The sequence below is a fragment of the Dendropsophus ebraccatus genome, chromosome 11 (genome assembly GCF_027789765.1).
Source record: "Dendropsophus ebraccatus isolate aDenEbr1 chromosome 11, aDenEbr1.pat, whole genome shotgun sequence".
NCBI lineage: Eukaryota > Metazoa > Chordata > Amphibia > Anura > Hylidae > Dendropsophus > Dendropsophus ebraccatus.
In genome coordinates, this window is record NC_091464.1 from 35,538,181 (window position 1) to 35,554,819 (window position 16,639).

The following is a 16,639-nucleotide window of genomic DNA, read 5'->3' on the forward strand; positions in this document are numbered from 1 at the left end:
TTTTTTTAAGGAAATCATCATCTTTTCGACAGCCTTCTACTTTACATTGGCTTCATATGTTCTTTGAACTTGAGAATCTAAAGAAAGGTTCTACTCACACTGCCATCCTCCAGTTAGGAGAATGTATTGAGGGTCTTTTAACGTATGCAAATATTGTAACAGTCCTCCTCCTCCAATCAATGAATTGATATTATGATGAATATCAGAATGTATGTAACAGTTAATTATCATACAGAGCTGCATGGACTGCTGTACAAGGAGGATACAATTTCCAGCCACAAGGAATTCTTGAATTTGCGTAAAGCATGGAATCTAATTTTAGTGCCTGAAAAATTCAATGAAAAAAAAAAAAAAAGTGACTTGCTCACATACAAGGAGCTGAGCTTCAACTGCTTCAAAGAAGTGACATTACGACTGTCATTTTGTTGTGTTATAAATAGCATTTGGCTACTCTTCTGGCTTCACAGATTCAGCCTTGTGAGTCACACAATTAGATTACACATGAAATAACTGCGTTTTTATCTCACTATTAGAATATACTGTCATACAAACCGCTTAGGACACATTCATTTTACTAGATAAACATTTTAAATAGGTTGGGAATTAAAAAGGTCACTTTATATTGCGGCCTACTTAAAATACAAGGTTTTAAAATATTAATTGTAGAAACTAATAGCAATAATAAAAATATATTTGTAACATAAACAACAATACACATCCACAACTTGGGCATTTCAAGAGAAAATACAGAATGAGGCACACAACATCTTTTTAAGGCAAAATAACAGCCGCTGTTTGACAATGACATCTGTAAAGGAGTCCCTGCTCCTCTACAGGAAACAGGAGTACACATACTATTCTTACAAGAGGTAAGTGTTAAAGCGACTCTGTACCCACAATCTGCCCCCCCTCACCAAAGCACATGTACTTTCAGATAGCTGCATTTAATACAAGATCTGTCCTGAGGTCCGTTCGGCAGGTGATGCAGTTATTGTCCTAAAAAACAACTTTTTAACTGGCAGCCCCGTGCCCAATGGCCGGGGCTTAGAGTATCTGTGCCCTAACTTTGCACCACGCCTCTGTCCCTCCTCCTCACCCTCTTCATCATTAGGAATGCCACTGGAACATTTTGTCCTGTCTGAACAGTTGTCTTAAAGGACAACTCCGGCGGGACCCCCCCCCCAAAAAAAAACACAGACACACACAGACACCATACTCACTATCCCTCCGGTGACGATCGCCACTCTATTTGCCCACCGTCCGCCTCACCGTCACCTGCCTCCGCCGTCCAGCGATGTCTCTTGCTTCCGGGTCCATGAGAGAGAAAAGGCTGCCAGTGCGCTTGCGCACCGGCAGCCTTTTCATTGGCTGGAGCGCATTACATGGCTTCCAGCAAGCTCAGCCAATCAGGGCTGAGCAAGCTGGAAGCCATGTGATGCGCTCCAGCCAATGAAAAGGCTGCTGGTGCGCATGTGCACCAGCAGCCTTTTCTCTCCCATTCACTCTCAATGAAGACGCCGAAGAGGAAGAAGACCCGGACCGCCCCCAGCTCTGACGTCACCCGACACCAGAGAAGAGGACCGTGACGACCTTAATAGGTAATGTATACATTCTTTAACTTCCGGGGTGGGGGGTCGGGGGTCGGAAAGTGGGGGAAGGGGGCCAGACCGGGTATTTAACCACATTACAAAGTTATATAACTTTGTAATGTGTGTTAAATAAGCCAAAAAAAAATTTCGGCGGAGTTGTCCTTTAATGATCCAGCCCATGTGCCGTGCTGACACAAGTGATGAATAGGAGTCAATCTCACTGGGGAATTCCTAATGATGAGGGTGGGGAGGAGGGACAGAGAGGTTGTGCCTGCCTAATGTATGCACAATCTAGGCCACTCCCGTTGGGCACGGGGCTGCCGGTTTAAAAGTTGTCTTTTAGGACAATAACTTCATCACCTGCCGAATGGACCCCAGGACAGATCTTGGATTAAAAGCAGCTATCCAAAGGTACAAGCAGTTTGGGGGAGTCAGATTGTGGGTAACGAGTCACTTTAATGCTATGCACTTATCAATTTATCCATAGCATATGCCTCCTGCTCAATACATAGTTTCCGTGGCCCCAAGGGACTTCTGTGATTTTGACAATAGTCCCCACTCATCTAAAGTAAATCCAGCGGTCCAATAAATTTAAAACCAAATCTTTGAATTACTCAAGTGAAATCACCTAAAATAAACTACAGGAGGCTTGCTCATTTAAATTTCCATGTTTATGGCCTATTAAGCCTTTGTACAATTTCTGAGCTGTGTGGGATCATGTTGTATAAATAAGAAACAATGTGGCACACTCCTTAACCCTTTAAGGACATGGCCCATTTTCGTTTTTACGTTTTCGGTTTTTCCTCCTTGTGTTTAAAAGGTCATAGCACTTGCATTTTTCCACCTAGAAACCCACATGACCCCTTATTTTTTGCGTCACTAATTGTACTTTGCAATTACAGGCTGAATTTTTGCATAAAGTACACTGCGAAACCAGAAAAAAAATTCGAAGTGTGGTGAAATTGAAAAAAAAAACGCATTTCTTTTATTTGGGGGAAATGTGTTTTTACGCCATTCACCCTGGGGTAAAACTGACTTGTTATGCATGTTCCTCAAGTCGTTACGATTAAAACGATATATAACATGTATAACTTATATTGTATCTGATGGCCTGTAAAAAATTCAAACCGTTGTTAACCAATATACGTTCCTTAAAATCGCTCCATTCCCAGGCTTATAGCGCTTTTATCCTTTGGTCTATGGGGCTGTGCGAGGTGTCATTTTTTGCGCCATGATTTGATCTTTCTATCGGTACCTTGATTGCGCATATACGTCTTTTTGATCGCTTTTTATTACATTTTTTCTGGATTTGATGCAACCAAAAATGCGCAATTTTGCACTTTGGGATTTTTTTGCGCTGACGCCGTTTACCGTACGAGATCAGGAATGTGATTAATTAATAGTTCGGGCGATTACGCACGCGGCGATAGCAAACATGTTTACTTATTTATTTATTTGTTTACTTTTATTTAAAACCTGGGAAAAGGGGGGTGATTCAGACTTTTATTAGGGGAGGGGGCTTTTTACTATAAACAACACTTTTTTTTTTTTTTTTTTACACATATACTAGAAGCCCCCCTGGGGGACTTCTAGTATATACACTTGGATCTCTCATTGAGATCTCTGCAGCATAGATATGCTGCAGAGATCCATGAGATCGGCACTCGTTTGCTTTCGGCTGCTGCAGCCGGAAGTAAACGAGTGCCGAGCCGAGGACGGCGCCATCTTGGACGCGTCCCCGGCCGGCATCAGTAACGGAGATCGCTCCTCCGGGACAAGGTCCCGGAGGAGCGATCTCCCCCACTAGACACCAGGGAAACGTTGCCTCCGGTAATCGGAGGCAGCTGTCAACATTGACAGCTGCCTCCGATTAGCTAATTAGCGGGCACGGCGATCAGACCGTGCCCGCTAATAGCGGCGGTCCCGGGCTACTCGCGGCACCCGGGATCGCGGCACTTCAAAGCGGGGCCGCCGCGCGGCCCCGCTTTGAAGTGCAAGTGAGGACATAGGACGTACCGGTACGTCCTATGTCCTTAAGAGGTTAAATCACTCCATTACTACTGCATTCCGTTTAGGCGAGGAGATCTCCATACTATAGTGCTATACCAAGCCACCAAAGGGCTGACCCATCATTTTTTACACTTTTTTTTTTATAGAGTGATATGCCAAGTGAGAGAAAAAGAGTCTGGGAACAATAGTGATCAATAGCGGTCAATAAAGGTCAAGAAACACTGTAAAGCAAAACAGTAAACACTGGTAAAGTATGGGCAAACCAAAAAACTATCACAGGTACAACATACAGGTCCAAAGAAGTTCAAATGAAGTACATGGATGCCGCCACCGCAGCTGATTGTTGCAGCCTCCTTGCTCTGCTATTGGCCCATGTGACGAACTTCCTGAGTGACTGTATGCCTGTCACTCCAAGAGCTTCTAGCTCAGGGGTGTCAAACTCAAATACACAGTGGGCCAAAATGTAAAAATTGGAGAAAGTCGCGGGCCAACCTTTATATTTAATGAACAGTGCATGCAGAGTTTCTGGCACTGTCAGAGCAGCGTGCAGGGTTCCTGGCACTGCCTATCCTAAAGTAAATGTCCCCACATGGTAGTTATCCATTGTATCCCTCAAGCAGTAGGTAATCCCATAACTGTGCCCCATGTAGTAGCCCCTCCCCCCACAAAGTGCCCACATACTAGCCAGGCCTCCTATTAGAGCCCCACATAGTAACCAGCCCTCCCAATAGTGTCTTATATAGTAGCCCGCCCTTTCAATAGTGCCCAATATAGTAACCAGCCCTCCCAATAGTCCCTTATATAGTAGCCAGTCCTCCCAATAGTGTCTTATATACGAGCCAACCCTCCAAATAGTCTCTTATATAGTAGCCAGCCCTCCCCAATAGTGAGCTATATAGAAGTCAGGCCCCCAAGATAATCTCTTATATAGTAGCAAGCCCTCCCCAATAGTTTCTTATATAGTAGCCAGTCGAAACGGCTGTCCGGCCCACCCATATTATTACCTGCTGCATCGTCAGACAGGCCAGATTTAATACAGCAATGGAAAAGCTCATCTGGCCAAAAATAATGGCACTGCGGGCCAGATTAAGCAGAACTTCTCTCTAGGTGTGACGGCAAGCCTGGAGAATACCCAGCTGCAGAACATTGCTCCTTGCTGTCGGAAATCTGATCAGGCAAGTCGGTATTGACAGAGCCTCCTGGAAATGTGAACCTACCCTTACTGATGTCCAGCCTCTGAGCTTCTTACACTCAGTCCATGGACAATCAGTTCATGCTCATATTTACTTCCTTGTTTCACCTCCAAACACGAGAAATGGCTGGCAATGCTAGTTCAACCAATCACTGGTAAGGCAGATCACTGTTGCAACTAGTGATTGGCTGAGTGGACATTCCCTTTCATTTTTGCGTGTCAAGATGGGTCCAATAAGTAGAGAGGATGTTACAGTAATGGGAAGTCAATGAGGTGGGCAATGCCAATTTTTTTTAACACAACCTTCCCCTTAAAATGGGGTTTTCCAGCAGGATGACCCCCTAATAGACCATATCACTAACAATGGAATAGCGCTAAATAATTCTCTTAAAATAAAAAAAAAAAAAAAAAAACGAAAGGGGAACATCACTTGAGATTGATATCAACATTTTATTTATGTTTCTACCATGATGTTTAGTTTGGAGCTGTAATTTCTCTTTAAAATTGACTTTTAGTGTATCACATGGCTTAAATGCAAGCAAGATTACCTATTGTCCTTTTCATTACATTCTGACAATGTATCTGATTTTATTCATCATATACTGTAACCTTGACGTAACATGGGCAATTATCTTCTAAGAGCTACAAGCTATTTCAGTTTGTCATAAATATTTTCCACAACTATGCTGAATGAGTAAATGAGTACAATCAATGTCAAATTACCAACTATTTTCTACCTTAATATGGAACAAACAACTATGCATTGTTATACTAGACAATAAGAGAAATACATACATATTTTCACTTTAAATTAGGAAAATTATGTTGGATGTTAAGATGTTTATTTTGTAACTCTTTGGTTTCCTCCAACCCTATCTAGACCTTATTTTGTGACAAATGACAAAAAATAAATAAAAAATCTGTGTACCTACTAGAGATGAGCGAACCTCTAGCATACACTCGAGTTTATCCAAATCGGTAATATGTTGGTTATAAAAAAGAGGATCTAGGAACACGGAACATGTCAGACCATTAAGAGAGTTTACTTCAACATCGGTAGTGCATAATTAGTTATAGTATATACAAGACAATTCATTAAAAAATCAAAATTGTTCAGAAATTTACGAACTTTTTAATGTTTTCCTTTGGGCAAATCTATACAGGGGCAGGGATTTCTGTCGAAGACAGAAGTCCCTCCTCCTGTACCTACTGCACCCTTCCCATTTTCTGCCTGGCCTGGTAAATGTTTTGTGACCCAAAGACATTTATTGTATGGGTCTTGCTCAGTATACAATTTCCATGCTGTCCTACTAAGCAGATGCAGAGACTTCTGTCAAAGACAGGAGTTATGGCTCTTCTACAATAAGTAGTAGTGCAATTTGTATCGCTTCTTACTGTTTGGCCTAAGTACATAAGGGAATGAACTGCAGTATCAAACAGCTTAATATGCTGGACTGCTGCTTCCCCTTTATACTGCTTAGAAGAGGCTTGTTATAACTAAATTATAAGATAATTCTTTTTAATAAGTGACAAAAGGGACAAAAACATATTTTTTTTTCACAACTAGTACTCAAAGGAAATCTGTAACTAGGTTTATTCTGCTTAAAATGAGGGAAGCATAAACTAGTGATATAAATGCTGAACAGATTCATATATTACTTCCATCATTCTGTTCAGCTGTTCTCCTAATATGCAGGAGAATAGGATTCTTGCCACATCCCTCCCCGACCTTCCAGCTGCTGATTGACAGTTGACTGCCTATACACAGCATGGATAGAGAACTGCCAATTAGAAGCTGGTGGGTGGAGTTTTCTGTCTCTCATGAATATCCAGGACTACTAGGCTCATGCATATAATGGAGAGGACTACTTATTGTCCATGTTATTCAGGAGGATATCTCTGAATCAGCTTCACAGAACAATGTAAGTGATACATCATTCTGTTTGGCTTCTCTGTCATTAAATTATGCTACCCTGAGATAGGACAGCCTAAACCTACTGACAGAGTCTCTTTAATATGTGTCCACGGTTCTAGATATGCATCTATATTATATTGGCATCCCCTTTGTGTTTCTTTTAGGTCAACAATAAATTAAAACATATTAGAAAGATATAATATGCATTTCATTTTATGGATTTGCTTTGTTATGCTTGCAATGCTTTTCTGTTGCTTTGGGCTTTTGACTTTTGTGCTGTATTTATGATTTTCATTTTTTTTTTTATTATTCCAATGACAAACTATAGATGCTACCTTGTATGTAGGCTTTCAAATAAGCAAACGGGAAACATTTCAGCATTACTCAAACACTTTTCAAATCAATAATACAAAATAGTGCAATTTATTTCAATAACTGAAAGTCACTTAGAAAAACTTTCTGAATTATTTTACAGTCAAAGATAGTTACCTCTTCGTCAAAAGTTTTGCTGAAAAAAAAAAGTTTCTTTGAAGTCTTTTCATTTCTCGTTTTATGTGAATTATCTTCCCATGGTGCCCTAAGTATGTATATGTTTAAATTATATATTAGATCAGTTTCCCGCAAATGCTAGTTACTCACAGCAGCATATTAATCATATATTTCAGCAATATAGTCTTCTTCCCTTAAAGGAGATTGAAGGTCCCTTAAAATTATGTTTAGCTGACTTTCTGTGATTTAAAACCAATTGCACCATAGTTTGGTTTAACAAGCACAATTTATAAATTTCTCTTCAGTAATTCCTTGTAGTATTTCATAAGTTTTAGAGCACATTGTATGATTTATGGCAGATTTTATCTAACAACTCCATTAGGAAATTAGCTTTTTTAAATAATGTTAAATAAAGGTAAAAAAAAAAAAAAAACTTCAGCCCGTTCTTAAAAGTGTTATCTGGGTTATTTTTAAATTTAAAAAAATATATATTAATGGTATAAGATGGCTCTATATACAGAGGTAAGTCTTTAAGTTTTAAACATTTTAAAACTTTTTATTATAAAAATAACAATGCTATTATATTACTTTACACTTTTTTGGTATAGACAATACTCACACATGGGTTTTTATTTGTCACCAAAACCATAGAAATAACTATTATATAATTCAAACATGAGGAATAGGGATGAGCGAACCTCGAGCATGCTCGAGTCAATCCGAACCCGAACTTTCAGCATTTGATTAGCGGTGGCTGCTGAACTTGGATAAAGCCCTAAGGCTATATGGAAAACATGGATGGCTGTATCCATGTTTTCCAGACAACCTTAGAGCTTTATCCAAGTTCAGCAGACCCAGCTAATCAAATACCAAACGTTCGGGTTCGGATCGACTCGAACCCGAACCCGGTTCGCTCATCTCTAATGAGGAATTATTAATTGTTCCATGACCCAGTTCTGATGCTTACTATAGGCACTTTCACTGGTTGACAATGATAAGCATGGCACCCTGACTGGTATTCAAAGGGGTATTACGGGAAACATTAACTTAAATTAAAAGTAGGAGATTGCTGGCATCTGACCCCTGAAACCCCTGGCGATCTCTGTATTGGACCCCACTGGCTCTGTTATGAATAGAGCCCCGGGTCGGCGCACAAACTGCGGCTCAATTGATTCCTATGGAGAGACAGAAAGAGCCGAGTACATAGATCCTCCGGTGTACTCGGCTCTTTCATTTTCTCCATAGGAATGAATAGAGTCACAGGTCGCGGTTCAGGGGTCTCCTACTTTTCCCCTATCCTGTGGATAGGGAAAAAGTTAATTTTCCCAGAATACCCCTTTAACTACTTAGCCCCAGAGTAAAATGCAATTCACCGGGTGTTCTTACTATTAGAATTGAGTGAGTTTACAGTGAAGTTTGGGTTCACAAAACCCGAATGGTCGGCATTTGACTCGTGGCGATAAGAAAGGATGGATGCAGTCCTAGGCCTGGGAAACATGCATACAGCCTATGGCTATATCCATGTTTTCCAGAAAACCCTAGGGCTGCATCCATCTTCTCCAGGCAGCAGGATTTAAATGCTCAGTTGTTTAGGTAATATCTTTCCACTTGCATGTTTTACCAGCTTCCAATACATTAACTTCAAGAACTGACTGTTCATTTTCTGCCAGTTTCCCTCTCCTTAACAATTGTCACTAGATCAATTATTCACTTCACTTTTCAGTTTTTATATTATATGTTATTGTTCTTATACTCTTTTTTTGTATTTTGCTGTACTAATGTCGTTTTCACAATTAATTTTTATTTTATTTTTTTTATTTTTTTTACAGTTGTAATGATGTATCTTATTGTGTTTCATTGAGAACCACTTGAGTGAAACCCTAGAAAAATTAATGGCATTTGTAAATAATTTTATTGTTGTAAAAACTAGTCAATTTCACATCTTTCATACTTGATGTGATTTAGACACAGCTAGACATAAAAAATGTTATTCTAAATGTAGCTTTTACTGTTTGTTCTATTAAGAAGCAATGTGTGTCATACATTATAATAAAGGCAAAAAATACTGGCACCCTGTAGAAATATAATGACATATTTCAATATACTCATAATAACAGTACATAACTTCTGTGTATTAAATACTTAACATTTTATTTCATATATACCTTAAAGGGAAACTGACAGCAGGTAAGAAGACTCTTAAATGCTGTTATGCTCCCATAAGCTGGAGACGCTGAGGATGTAGGTAATTTTTTACTTAATCCTCAGCTATGTGTGTGTATTTATATATATATATATATATATATATATATATATATATATATATATATATATAATTTATTCAACATGCAAATTAGATGATTTAGAGCACTGGGGGTTGCACTCCCTCCTCACCATCCCGCCCCTCTGCAGTCATGAGCACTGGAGTGATATCACTGTAGAGTATCACCTCTATATGTATAGGGAGGTACAGGACAGTGGATTACATCTCTGGTTGTCCCATCCCCAGTTGTTCAAAGCGCCTTATTTGCATTAACTGTTTCCTGAATACCTCTCTGAGGATTAATTTAGGAGAATTACTTTAATCCTCAGCATTCTTTGCCCTATGGGAACATAGCAGCAGGTAAAAGGCAACCCACAAGTTCTTTCATGTGTTATGTGGCATCAAACATCAAGATCTCACAGATACCTAATTTAAAGGGTTCTAGGAAAAAATGGCCCAAGCCAACACCTTGAAACATGTTCCTAAAACCATTCCTAAACAATTTTTGCATTGTGTCTGGAAGCCATACCTCACAGAGCAGCCGGTCTTTGAAAAGATCATCCCGGCCGGTACTGAAGTACTGACCGGATGATCTTTATGGCTGTAGAGTTCTGATGCGGGCACATAAGCGCGCGTCCGCATCAGAACTTCCCACTGCACACTATGGAGTGAGCTTCCGCAGCCGCTCGCTTTATAGTGTGCACTGAAATGGGTTTCTGCTGCCGTTATTCACTAAATAGCGGCCGCAGAAAACTGACATGTCAGTTGTTTGCAGCTCCGTCCGGGATCCCACAGACAAATAGACAATGTATCTTTTCCTATTAACTCCTATTTTTGTAGAAATACAAAAAAATATGTTGTGTAAACATAGCCTTACAGTGATCTTAGTAGATTCCTTCTAATATTCCCACCCAGGGTCATATAATCCATATAAAACTGCTCTATCCACACAAAATCATAATATAATCTCAAAATTAATTCTGACCAGAGAACTTTACAGAAAGGCATTCAAGTAGTTCAGTTCCTCTTTTTACATAGAACTGCACATACTACAATTGCTAAAAACATTGGAGTAGATTAACTAATTTACTGACAGTATCATCTTACATATAGGTCAGACAATGGGCGCATGCCTCTACATAAATCCAGGTGCATCCCTGACTGAGCAGAAAGTAAATAGCTGCAAAATTGTGGCGCAAACAGGTGTTCGTGAAATAATTCTTAGACTTTTTTTGTCTGTTCTGCTCGACATTTGCCTCCCATTTGCTGATCTTTATCTGGAAACTCAAATATCAAATCACTCATTGTTCTAGTTATCTTTTTTCTGTTTGATTGAGGGTTTTGCCTTCCTCTGGATCAACATAGTAGTGGTATACTGTAGGTTGAATTTTATGGACTCTGTGACTATGTAACATTGTACGGCATGTTGTTTTCCTTGCTGTAGTTTATGTTTACTTATTTGAGTTTCCAAATTTTTGATTATTTAATTTTCAAATTTTAAAAAAATTGTAAAATGATAGAAATATTTTATTATATAATAATGGTAAAACTCGAGTTTAGACCTAAGTGGTTCAAAATCCTCAGTCTCATTAAATATCTACACAAACAAATTGAATAGGGATATGTTTTTATGGATGTCATTTTGCATCTGTCACTATGAAAGCATACAGACATCTGAATCTGCAGATTGGGAAAACATGACCTCAGGTTTACCTGTGTTCAAAATGAAGCATGTAAGAAGGAATTTTGAAAAAAAAAAAAAAAATCAGCTCAGTCATACCTGTAGAGGAGGGGTCATGTACTAAATAGGTTATAGGGTTATAGGATAGAGATTCCCATGGCTTTATTATTTTACACCGTCTCGCCCATTGGAATGCATACCTTATTATGTCTTACTATTTAATTCAATAAAGGTTTATAATACGTGTAAACATATGACAAATGTCAACTAGATGAAGGTGAAATATAATGCTTTAAAAATGCCAATGTGAAATAGAAAAATGAAGGTCATGGAAGTGAGAAACATGAAAATGGGGCATACAGCATGAAGTTTTAATGAGCTTGTTTCCTCTTGTGAAAGCATCCTTAGGTGTAAAAAGCATTAAGGTGTGAATAATTGATTTCATTTTGAAAATGTTTTCAGTGTATGAAAGAAGAATTTGGAATAATCCTGGATAGGAAGGCATGAAAAACTCTTCGTGTTATTTTCCAGTAATTTTCTTGTGATTATGAGTTATGCATTTGTCGACAAATATATATATATATATATATATATATATATATATATATATATAAAAAATCACTGTGTTATTTTATGCACATTACATGAATTCCAAGGGCATTTTGTCAGCAATTCCGTCATTTTTTTTTATGTATTAAGCATTCTGATTTTGGAGTATATGTAAATAGGCATTATTATCCACATTACAGTGTGATATTAAGAAAAAAGATAGTGGGCAAATAAGTTTTAGGGTGCCTTCACGCGTACCGGATCTGCAGCGGATTTCACGCTGCAAATTCGCTGCAAAATCCGACGCGGATCCAGTGCCATTCATTCCTATGAAAGCATACTCGCAGCGGGATGACATCCCACTGTGATCATGTGAGTTAACCCCCCGCTGCCTGCAGCCCGTCGCCGAGAGCATACATTACCTGCTCGACGCTGCGGCTGCATGTGAGGCTCACGGCTCCCATCGGTCCTGCTCAGCCAATCAGTGCACGGCAGAACTGATTGGCTGAGCGGGAGCAGAGCCAGGAGCCTCACATGCAACCGCAACACTGAGCAGGTAATGTATGCTCTTGGCAGAGGACTGCGGGCGGGGGGGTTAACTCACATACTCACAGCGGGATGTCAATCCCGCTGCAAGTATGCTCTCATAAGGATGAATGGCACTGGATCCGCAGCGGATATCGCTGCAAATTCTCAGTGTGAAATCCGCTGCGGAATCAGAACGTGTGAAGGCACCCTTATTGTCATTTTAATGTTGAACTTGAATAGAAACATACATGTCTCTCTAAATACTTGATAAGATAGTGCCTTGATCAAATATGTAGTGGTATACAGTGGTATACGGCTGCGTTCACACTACGTATATTTCAGTCAGTATATTTCAGTCAGTATTGCAACCAAAACCAGGAGTGGATTAGAAACACAGAAAGGATCTGTTCACACAATGGTGAAATTGAGTGGATGGCCGCCATATAACAGTAAATAACTGCCATTATTTCAATATAACAGCCATTGTTTTAAAATAACAGCAAATATTTGCCATTAAATGGCGGCCATCCACTCAATTTCAACATTGTGTGAACAGATCCTTTCTGTGTTTTTAATCCACTCCTGGTTTTGGTTGCAATACTGACTGAAATATACTGACTGAAATATACATATACTGACTGAAATATACGTAGTGTGAACACAGCCTACGTATAAAGCAAGTTTGCAATTTAAAAATCTTTTTTTTTTTTATCATGGAAAACACAGCACTTCCTGTTTTCCTGCCTTCTGGAGACTTTATCTGGATTTCTGGTAAGTTCAGCTTTGTTTTACAGTATGACAACAACAACAGCAACAAATCAATAAATGTATATTGCAAACTTGCTTTATATCACATCTACTGTTGATTTAGATTTCGAAAGTTATAACTACAGGGGCACTTTTAAGGGACAGTGTCTTAATGAAATGTGATCACAAATTGTAGAAGAATGTTCAATGATTTACATACACAAAGTGGTCACTGAACTGTCCAGCCTCTACTTGGGGCTATTTTATTTGGAGATGTAGTTCCAGACATGGTGTCACTTAGTTTGTATGGGGGATCTAATGATTCAGTGACTGAGAAACTTTGTGTCATATAAGGAGGAAAGTGAAGTCAAAATGAAAGGAAGAAAATCAAATACAGAGGTCTGAATGACAAAACTGTGTATAATACAAAAGTATGTACAAAGAATAAAGTTTATTATATATTGTTAGTATTAGGGTTACATAAGGCTACATTGACAAAAAAAAAAAAATTATAGTATGATCAAAACTGAAGACCATGAAGCTATGTTAACACAACATCAAAAAAAAGAGAAAAGGCGTCCGTTTTATCTATTTAAAAAGACTTCCGTTATTGCAATGCATTGAAGTCAATGGAATGACAGACGTCTAATGCACACAGCGTATAAAATGACAAACGTTGTCTGCATAGACCACAAAATAATGATCATGACAATTATTTTGGCAGTCCTTTCAAATTTTTTACTATTAAATTCAATGGACTTTTCAATTAAAGACACAATCAAAAGGGCAATTAGTCCACCTGAACTAGAATAAAGTACAGTACCATCAGCTGTTATTGCAACGGTCGGCCAAACAGTGAAATGACGTTCATCCATTTTAACGGAGAGGAAAAAAAAACATTGTGTGAACATAGCCTAATGGCTAATTGACTGCTCTAACTGGAGCTCTCGCCATTTTCCCCCATAAGATGATAAATTCTGTTCTAAAGTATATTGGGCATTTTAATTTTGAATCAAAAGTTTTATACAATTCAAAATTTACTCAGGTTTGCAATTGTGAATATTGTCCATAGTAATAAACAACTCTTTTTTTGTTGTTGTATTTGAAAGCTCTTTATAAAATTGCTAATCATTATTTCTTTTTATCAGCGTGTTGAATTAATTCGCTTGCGAATAGAAAATAACTGAACATATTGATCAGCCTCCCAGGAACAGCTAAAAATATTGATTTAGCTATGTTGTGCTGTATTGGTGGTCATAAAGGTTCTAGATAATGAAAGATGTTTAAGCCCACATAGAATCTGATAAAGAAAAAGGAAATCTAAGTAGTATAAAAGATTAACTCATTCATACTTGCAAATAACTACCATTTTGAGTTCCAGTTTTTTGTTTGTTTTTTTCATATTTAAATGTGTTGACTTGGTAAAATAATTTTCTTTAGTCTGTATAATAAATATTCTTATTTTGATTACTCTGTAAGTATTTACTAAAGTAGGTGTTAATCTCTTACAGGTAGGTATGTAGGTAGGTAGGTACAGTATGTACTGTATGTAGGTAGGTATGTTTTAATGACCTCTTTAGAAAACCATTGAAAAGTCTTTGTCACCTCCAACCCTGCACCCACAAACTATAAACATCAGTAAAAAGCTTAAGGCCATGTTCACATTTAGTATAACACTGACCGTTCTGTGACACGTCCGTATCACAGAACAGCCGGTGTTAATGAAGATCATCCTGGCCTGTACTACTGAATTCGGATGCAGACGCACACGGGGGCAGATCCGCCGGGGTTCTGTAGTGTGGACATACCCTTAGTAAATGTAAATATTGATAGTTGTAACATCAACACAAGGAATTGCTATTCAAGACAAAGTTGTCAGTAGACAACATTGTTTTGAGTTGTTTCCTGTTCCCTGGTTGTAAGGTATGTTGTGATGGAAATGTGCATTAGTACCTTAGTTATAGGTTTTCAACATCTACTTTATCTACGAGAAGTAAAATCCATAAGAAAAAATACTTCCCAGACATGTAAAAGAGCCTACTGGACTGTACAGAGACTTAACTTCAGTAAGTTTGGTAATACTCTTGTGAAAAAACTCTGGGTTTGTGAATCTATGTCTGGTTGAAGGGGAATTTTCCTGGAGAAAAAATGTGGCCAATATTTTATAGTCAAGTCTCAATTAAACATGACAATAGTTTTATTTAATCTAGAATCAATTACAGGAAATTCTTACAGATGTCATTTTTTTTTTTTACTTTTTTAATCTTCTCTGCACTATTCTTAGAACTATCATTTCTATCATCTGTGATGTTGAATACAACAGCAGCCATAAAGGTATTAATACTGGTCTACACATCAATGACAAAACCCTAACTTAATTAGATCATTTAATAAATGCAATACATTTTTACTTTAATGAAGTTTCATAAGAACGACTTTATGAAAAAAAAAAAAAAAAAAAAAAAAAGCAATGTAATTTGCATTTCTTTTTAATTGCTCTGGAATGAACATAAAAAAGATAAGGGAGCCAAGAGAGCTTATTAAAACTGAAATGAGGGCAAGTGATAGATGAATAATATATATACATTTTATTTCCTTAAGAAATTCATTTTTATTTTTATTACAAAAATGTAAGTTTCATTCATTTTTTTAATGTACAATAGAAAAAAAATCAGATGTTGATTTTATTGATCCATAACTTTGTATCGTAATATTGTTTTTATTATTAGTACTAAATACTAATATTCAAAATGCTCATTTATAACTACAGAAAGGCAATATTTGTATACAGCACTTTAGAGCACTTTTCTCTGCCTTTGTGTTGCCATGGTTAACTATGTATATTCCAGGTAAAAATATAGGATTTTGTGTCATTGCAGACGGCCGTCAAAGACAAGTCTGTTATTTTTCAATGACCGTTGTAATTTTTGTGGACCTGTAATTTTCATGGGTTTTTAATCCACTCCTGGTTTTGGTTGCAATATGAGGACCACAATACTGACTGAAATATACATAGTGTGAACCCAGCCAAACATTTTAAACAATCCGCAAAAAATACGGATCCCTGGTGCATTATGGATTATTTATTTTATTTTTTTTTGCCAATTGCGGACAAATATTGTGGAAAAATGACTAAATTCATGAATATCGCTTTAGAGACAAAAATGACTGGTATATCCCTCTTCACGTAAAGAGCATTGGCATAGCACAAAAATTGTGTGAATATGAAAGAGGCTGAAATTGAAGTTTTATTTTTGACCAATTTATTTTTTAGGGCAGATATAATCTATTTTTAAGTGTCTTGCATTTATGTGATCTTTACTTTTAAACAAGCAATCCATGGGTCAGTTCACATAACTTGTCTCTAGACATCATGCTGTCTGAAAAAGGCCATGTTGGCACAGTTAAAGCATCCAGAGGCAATGTGTGAGTCACTATATTCCTATTGGGCCTCATAGTTCTACAGCAAAAGAGAAGAGCCTGGTCAGCTGCTCTGCGCTAGGTGTTTCTCCACTGCAACAATTCAACATTTGCCATTAAAAATAAATACTGAAATATCTAGAGGCTTCTGACTTTATTTGTTTTTCTTTTTTTATTTAGTGTTATATAAACAGAAAATTATAAGGCTGAACTAGGACATAACCAGTTTTTTTTTTTAATTATTAGTTATAAAAAT

General features: G+C 37.8%; 1 protein-coding gene across 1 annotated transcript in view; it reads right to left on the bottom strand.

Moving 5' to 3' along the window:
* IL1RAPL1 (interleukin 1 receptor accessory protein like 1) overlaps positions 1 to 16,639 on the bottom strand; it is a 1,010,765-nt gene that overhangs the window by 403,204 nt on the left and 590,922 nt on the right. The gene's annotated exons all lie outside the window — the stretch shown is intronic.